The following is an 8,800-nucleotide window of genomic DNA, read 5'->3' on the forward strand; positions in this document are numbered from 1 at the left end:
ATCTTTAACATAGCATTTCTATTACTTAAAAACAGATTGTTCTCTTTAATCCTACTATTTTCTTTAGCAAGAGATTTAAGAGACACACGCAAATGATACAATTCAGTAGACATGTCATTAAAAGCATCATTGCACTCTTCTTTAGTAAGTTGTGTTACATCAGTAGTGATTACCTGAGTTGTTACCTGATTGCTTGATGAACTAACTTCATTTTCCTCAGAATCAGCCATGAGAGCTAAGTTGACATACTCCACATCTTCATTCTCTTCCTCTCCATCAGCTGCCCAATCTTTTTCTTGAGTAATGAAAGCCCTTTCCTTTTGCTTGAGCAGATCAAAATATTTCTTCTTGTAATCTACTTGGTCAAATTTCTTCTTTTCAGAAGATGGCTTTCTGCACTCACTTGCAAAGTGTCCACTTATACCACAATTGAAACACTTGAACTTTGATTTGTCCACCATGTTCTTATGAGGTTTAGTGGCTCTAGTGTTTTTCTTAAACTTCATCTTTGCAAATCTCCTGGACAGAAATGCAAGATGCTCATCAACACTATCAGAGTCATCTTGACTGGAGTTGTCTTCATTCTCAGCAACTTGCTCTTTTCCTTTGCTTGATTCCTGATATCTTGTACCATCTTTGGAGTTTGATGTAGATCTCACAGTTTCTTGTCTGCATTCCCTCTCATTTTCAGCTACCAATGCAACTGAACTTCCTTTCTTTCTCCCCTTCTCCAATACCTCATCCTGTTCCAACTCTAGTTCATAAGTCTTCAAGATTCCATATAATCTTTCAAGAGTGAAGTCCTTATAATCCTGAGAGTTTCTTAAGGAGATAGTCATGGGTTTCCATTCCTTTGGCAAGGATCTTAAGAATTTAAGATTTGAATCCTTCACCTGGTACACTCTACCATACAGCTTCAATCCATTCAACAGCTTTTGGAATCTGTTAAATGTGTCATTTAAAGATTCATTTTCTTCAAAATGAAAATACTCATACTGTTGAATGAGAAGCTGCATCTTGTTCTCTTTTACTTGTTCTGTACCTTCACACAGCAGCTGAACTGTGTCCCAAACCTCTTTGGCAGTTGAGCAATTTATCACATTATCAAACATATCCTTGTCAAGACCATTAAACAAAATGTTCATAGCCTTCTTATCCTTGTGGACTTCTTCTGTGTCTTCCATTGTCCATTCTGCTCTAGGTTTTGGAATGGATTGACCAACAGCAATTGTGGCCGTAGTAACTGTGGCTACTTTGTGGGGAATGTGAGGACCATTCTCAATACAGTTTACATAACCTTCATCTTGGGAGAGTAGATGAAGGTGCATTTTCACCTTCCAGTGGTGATAACTGTCTCTGTCAAGAACTGGGATTTTTACTCCAATATCCTTCTTACTCATCTTTGTTAGATTCCAAGATCTTTAAACTCTTTGTTTGTCAAGAGCCTGCTCTGATACCAATTGTTATTTCTAGAGAACTAACAATGAGATTTACAGAAGGGGGGTTGAATGTAAATCTCAAAACTTTTTCAAGTTTTGAGCAGTTTATAAAGACTGTGTGTTCAAGATGAACAAGTGTGTGAATTGCTTTAAGATGATACAGACAGATATATATTCAAACACAAATGTAAAGAACACAATAAACCTTTAAAAACTTTTCTGGTGGATTTGTTGTTCCACCAGAGATGGTATTTCAGAAATTCTGTGATCTAAGAATTTGATCACAGCTGCATCCTAGTACAAACTAGATAATTTTTCTCTCAAGATTTTTCTAAACAGCTCTGGAAAAATTCTTATCTAATTACTAGCTACTACTTGGTTTATATATTACCAAGTTTACAAGTGAAGACAAGGATATAATAAAGTAAGATCTCCACTTGTTTCTTCTCCAGTTCACTCCAGTACTTTGTTGACTTAATGTCTCTTTATACTAGAGTAGAACGGCTGATTTTTCTGATGCTCCTGAAATTAGGCTGCCACATTTCAGTTATCTCTGTTCACCCACGTGCCTCTGTTTGTAGGTACAACTACCACTTATCAACGGTTAATCAACAGAACATCCGTTGAAGCTTTCATCCGTTGATGCACTCATCCGTTGAAGGATGTTATCCGTTGAAGCTTTAGAGACATCCGTTGAAGCTTAGCTTCTCATCCGTTGAAGGTCTTTAAGTCATCCGTTGATACCACTTCATTTATACAAAATTACAAGGCATGAAATATTTACAATTGGCCTTCCTATCTGCATATCTTCTAGTAGTCAACATGACTCATAGTTTCTCTCAACTTCTAAGAATTACATCTTAAATACAGAGACTGAAATATGCTACAACACTAGACTTATTTCTAAGTAAAGCTACACCATCAACGGATAGCCGAAGTGGTCTTATCCGTTGAGGCTACAGACACTGAATTTCTACTTAAGTGTTTTGTTAAACATATCATCAAACTAATGCACATATATTCCTAACAATCATCATCACCCTCAGTGGGTGGAGTATCAGGCGGCGGGTATACAGAGTCCTCACCAAAAACTGGCCACTGGATGTCAGCTCCAAGGCCTCGAAAAGCAGTCCCTAGCGCAAGGGTGAGCTCCTGAGCAAACCTGCTCTGCGTCTCGTATATAGCATCCATCCGCCGTGACAGCCTCCTATACTGGGCATCAGCCATCCCAGCACCCTCCTAAGCTCTCAAAGAACCAGCCTCATCACGCCTAGGCCTAGCCATAGTAGCAACTCGTGCTGGACGCCCTCCTAGAAGATGATAACCCAGCCCATTCTCCTCGGGCTCACCACCGGTCCACTCCTGCATCCCATTCAGAGTCCCAGAATCAATCGGAGCGGCCGGCAACTGCAACTGCTCATGAGCCGGCCAGTTCACTCCCACTGCTCGGCAAAGCTTCGTGACCGTGGATGCATAAGGGATGTTCATGTGCTTGGCTCCCCTCAAAAACTTCAGAATTCTTTGGTAGATAAACTCACCAAGGTCCACATAGTACTCCTCATTCAAAATTCCCCACAACAACTGTGCCCTCTCAACTGACCTCATGTGCATGCGAAGAAGGCAGAATATTAGCACAAATAAACGCATTCCATGCACGGGCATACCTGTTCATTGCGATCGCCGGAAAGTGACGATACTCATTAGTTCCAGTCTTGAAGGTCCAAACTGTGTCCGGCCTACAAACAGTAGCACAAATCAAATCCAAGTCGAAATCCTCAGCAGTCTTCTTATTCCAGTTCTCTTCCTCGGGCTTCCTCTCTCACTGCCCAATCACACGGCGAATCGCCGCTGGGTGATAATCAACCGTCAGCCCTCGGACCACAGAAAACCCATTCTTCTCGGCCTTCGCGTTCGCATAGAACTCGCGAACCACGCTCATCGGTATTGTTTCAGGCGACTCACAGAAAGCTATCCACCCCTTCTCAGCAATCATCGGTAGCAACTCACCATCCCTCCCCGATGGTATAAACCCCCTCTCCTTCAGAATCGGCTTCCCCAAAAGCCTAGTGTACTCCTCCTCCACAACTCTGTCATTCAACTGAGGCCTCGCAGCAGTGTCCCTCGATGAATCAGCAGTAGGGACTGTGTTGCTGCTATCAATAGTCCTTGCTCTCTTGGGTGCCATTGAATCTGAATAATAGTGCTTGAGAATAGTGTTTTTGTGTATGGGAGAGAGTTTGAGTGTAGAAAGTGTGTGGGAGATGTATGGGATAGGTGTATGTATATATAGGGTATGGATTAGGTTAAAATTAGATTAGGATTGGGTTTGAGGGATAAAATCATGGTGTAATGGGAAAAGAAATCGTGGGTAATGGGGCTGTAATTTATTTTTTGATTTTTTGATTTTTTTTGGATTTTTTATGAAGTTAAAAAAAATTCTCACAGTCGACCCCTGAGCGGTCGCTCAGCAGAGCTGAGCGGGCGCTCAGGGGGTCTCTGGAAATTTTTTTTCGAGCCCGATTTTTCTGATTTTTTTATGGTTTTGGATATGTTATTAACTTCTAAGGGTTCCTGTAATAACAAATCATGGGTTGCCTCCCACGCAACACTTCTTTTTCGTCATTAGCTTGACGTTGCGTACCTTCCTCAAGTTGAAAATAAAACGGCACTAATCACTTCTCGGTTTGCCGTGTCCCCATAGTAGTGCTTCAAACGCTGACCATTAACCTTGAATGCTTGGTCCGGATCATTCTCAAAAATCTCCACCGCTCCATGTGGAAACACAATTTTGACAATAAAAGGTCCAGACCACCTTGATTTCAACTTCCCAGGAAAAAGTCGGAGACGAGAATTGAATAAGAGAACTTGTTGCCCCGGCACGAATAACTTAGGATGTAGCTTCCTATCATGCCACCTCTTCACCTTTTCCTTATACATTTTATTATTCTCGTACGCTTGAAGTCGAAATTCATCAAGTTCATTAAGCTGAAGCATTCTCTTCTTACCAGCTGCATCTAAATCCAGGTTCAACTTTTTCAACGCCCAATAGGCCTTATGCTCAAGCTCCGCAGGTAAATGACATCCCTTACCATACACCAGTTGAAACGGGGACATACCAAGTGGAGTTTTGTATGCTGTTCTGTAAGCCCACACAGCTTCATCAAGCTTTAAAGACCAATCCTTCCTTGACGGACAAACAACCTTCTCTAGAATGCGCTTGATCTCTCTGTTAGACACTTCCGCTTGACCATTTGTTTGCGGATGATAGGCAGTAGCAACTCGATGATTCACATTATAACGCTGCATCATAGAAGTGAACTTACGGTTGCAGAAATGCGACCCTTCATCACTTATGATTACCCGAGGCGTTCCAAACCTTGTGAAAATCTGCTTATGAAGAAAATTCAACACTGCCTTTGCATCATTTGTCGGTAGAGCTTTGACTTCTACCCATTTTGAGACATAATCGACTGCCAGCAAGATGTACTGATTATTGTAGGACGAGATAAAAGGCCCCATGAAATCGATTCCCCAAACATCAAAGACTTCGACTTCAAGCATCACTTTTAACGGCATCTCATCCTTTCTCGTCAAATTTCCCACTCTTTGGCAACGATCACACCTTAAAACAAACTGATGAGCATCCTTAAATAAAGTAGGCCAGAAAAAACCTGCTTACAGAATACGAGCTGTCGTCTTCTCACCACCATAATGCCCACCATAAACTGTGGAGTGGCAGTCTCGTAATATCCCCTCCATCTCACAGAACGGGATACATCTCCTGATGATCTGGTCAGCTCCCTGTCTAAACAAATATGGTTCATCCCACATATACCACTTCACCTCATGCAGAAACTTCTTCTTTTGAGCTGAGGTCAAATTAGGATGCATTATATTGCTGACAAGATAGTTTACAATATCTGCAAACCATGGCTCTTCCTCTTGAACTGCGAGCAACTGCTCATCCGGAAAAGGTTCGTTGATCAATATCTTATCCTGTGAAGTAGACTCGGGATTCTCCAATCTAGAGAGATGGTCAGCTACTTGATTCTCAGTACCTTTTCGATCCTTGATCTCTAACTCAAATTATTGAAGTAAGAGCACCCAACGAATGAGTCTCGTCTTCGAATCCTTCTTGGAAACCAAATAGTGAATGGCCGCATGATCAGTGAATACTGTCACTTTTGTCCCAAGCAGATAAGATCGAAATTTCTCGAAACCAAAAACTATAGCCAAGAGCTCCTTCTCAGTAGTGGTGTAGTTCATTTAGGCCCCATTTAAGGTCTTACTAGTATAGTAGACCACATGAAAGAGATTATTATTGCGCTGCCCAAGAACTGCACCTACCGCATAATCACCTGCATCACACATCATCTCAAAAGGCTCTGTCCAATCCGGTGCTGTAATAACTGGCGCAGTGATTAAACTCTTCTTCAGAGTCTCGAATGCCGTCAAATATTCATCATCGAATTTGAAAGGCACATCTTTCTCAAGCAAGTTGCACAACAGCTTAGATATCTTTGAAAAGTCCTTGATGAATCGCCGATAAAAACCCGCATGACCAAGAAAACTACGGATTCCTTTCACAGAAATAGGTGGTGGAAGATTTTCAATGACTCCTATCCTGGCTTTATCCACTCAAGACCCTTTCTAGAGACCTTATGCCCAAGAATTATGTCTTCACGCACCATAAAATGACATTTTTCCCAATTGAGCACCAAATTAGTTTCCACACACCTTTTGAGAACGACACGAAGATTATTCAAACATTCATCATACGAATGTCCAAAGACGGAGAAGTCGTCCATGAACACCTCAACATTATTTCCAATCATGTCAGAGAATATAGCCATCATACATCTCTGAAAAGTGGCCGGTGCGCCACATAACCCAAACGAAACTCTGCGAAAAGCAAACGTGCCAAATGGACAAGTGAAGGTAGTCTTTTCTTGATCCTCTGGTGCAATACAGATCTGATTATACCCTGAATAACCATCCAGAAGACAATAATACTCATGACCAGCCAACCTGTCAAGCATCTGATCAATAAATGGAAGAGGGAAGTGATCCTTCATCGTGGCCTTGTTCAACTTTCGGTAGTCCATGCATACTCTCTATCCTGTAACTGTTCGAGTGGGGATGAGCTCATTCTTCTCATTGGCTACCACAGTAATACCTCCTTTCTTAGGCACACATTGCACGGGGCTCACCCAAGAACTGTGAGAAATAGGATAAATGATGCCTGCATCCAGCCATTTCAGAATTTCTTTCTTCACCACCTCCTTTATGATAGGATTAAGTCTGCGCTGTTGCTCAACAGTTGGCTTACTACCCTCCTCTAGCAGAATCTTATGCATACAATATGAAGGGCTGATCCCTTTAATGTCTGATATGGTCCATCCAATAGCTGATTTGAATTCTCTCAAAATCCTTAAGAGCTTGTCCTCCTCACTACCTGAAAGGTCAGATGCAATAATAACAGGTAAAGTAGATGCATCACCTAAAAAAACATACCTCAAGTGTTTAGGTAATGGCTTGAGCTCCAAGGTAGGTGCTTCCTCAATTGATGGTTTGAGCTTTTCTTCAGCATTCTTGAGGTCAGAAGTACCAAGAGATTCAAACGGCATGTCCAGCTTTCACCTCGAGGGAGAAGCATTAAGATATTGTAATTGCTCATTGCCATCTTCATCATCACTGTCAAAATCCCCCATTAAGGCCTTTTCTAATGCATCAGACATTAGAATTGTTGACTAAATATTAACTATAATTAACTACGTAATTAACCACTTAATTAACACTTCGAATTAACAATATTAAAACACTCATGAGATCACAACTTCATTACTACTTCCTTCAATAGTTATTGTTATTACCCCTAGCATGCAACAGTGATGATATTAATCGAATAACATGAAACTGATAAAATGCAACTTTCATTGTACTAATACCATTCTACCAAACATCCACAATTAAGATAGAAGTTAAATAGGCATCAATTATGTTGAGTCCCTATATGTCTACAGAAATTGACAACATAATGATTTAAGCACAAGTTATTCCTTTTGATTACACAGGGCGAATAAAACGGTTAGAGTTACCCACTAATCATGCAACATCATACATGAACCTATGCTAGCATGGCAAGTTCTAAATCTCGACATCCACCATCGCTTCACAAGAGATTAACACCCTATCTTATATGTTCGCGATGCACATAAGACGAATACGCACAACCAATACTAGATATCATACAATCATCACATACTAAGGTATTAAACAACTAACTACAGAATTCCATAGTAAATCCGTTACGACCCCATGATCGCAATTAGCCCATGATAGCACTTATCGTCATCATGGGTTCATATAAAAACATGATAAACAAACACAAGAGAATAATAACTAAACTAATTATATTAAACCAGAGTACGTCACAAGAGTAAATAGGTTCAAAGCAAAGAAAACTAGCATCCAACGTTATAACGAAATAAAAAATCACAAGAAAATATGCTTCCTCTTCGTTACGGTGTGCTAAAACAGTCTTCTTCCTTGTTTCCTTCTCTCCTTGCTTAATACAATGATCCAACCTTGTGAAAACGTCTCTAAATCTACTTATATAATAGTCCCATAAAAGTCAGATTACATAGAAGTTGGAAGCCAAACAGAAGTAGAAGTCTTAAAATAATTTATCTTTTTTCCCGACTCTGCGCGGCCGCTCAGCATAGCTGAGCGGGCGCTCAGCTTTCTGCGCGGCCGCTCAGCATAGCTGAGCGGGCGCTCAGGACCCTACTGGAAAATTCCTGAGTTTGCTCCGTTTCTTCGCTGTAATCTGCCCCTTTCTTTCCTCTCGCAATGTTGAACACATGCCAAGGCTTATTCTTGATGATTACTCCTCCGAAATGCAACTATTACCCTGAAATGCACAAACACTAGAAAAACGCATCAAATACACAAAATACTTGATTTCAAGACACCAAATTAAGCTATTTTAAGACGTTCTAAGTGGTATAAAATGCCACTTATCATGTAGTTACTAAGGTATTCTCTGGTAAAATCAGTAATTTTGATTCTGTCAATATCTCTATGCTTAACATGCTTTACATGCTAGTTACTGATAAATTTTTTAACTTTAGTGATCTTGTCATATTTGAGTTGGGGTTTAAGTTAGGGGAGTTAAATAAGAGGGGTAAAAATATTTACTATGCTAGATTTTTAATGATTCTTGCTAACCACCTCTCTGAGGATATTGTGCTTGAGAACCCAACCAACAAATTAGATTGTTGGGTTCAAGAAAGGAGAATTATTGCAGATTTGAACAGGGCAAACCATCACAAAGAGTTGCCACTCTTCTATTTTCCTGT

This window comes from Apium graveolens, chromosome 9 (assembly GCF_009905375.1).
Source record: "Apium graveolens cultivar Ventura chromosome 9, ASM990537v1, whole genome shotgun sequence".
NCBI classification, from domain to species: Eukaryota; Viridiplantae; Streptophyta; class Magnoliopsida; order Apiales; family Apiaceae; genus Apium; species Apium graveolens.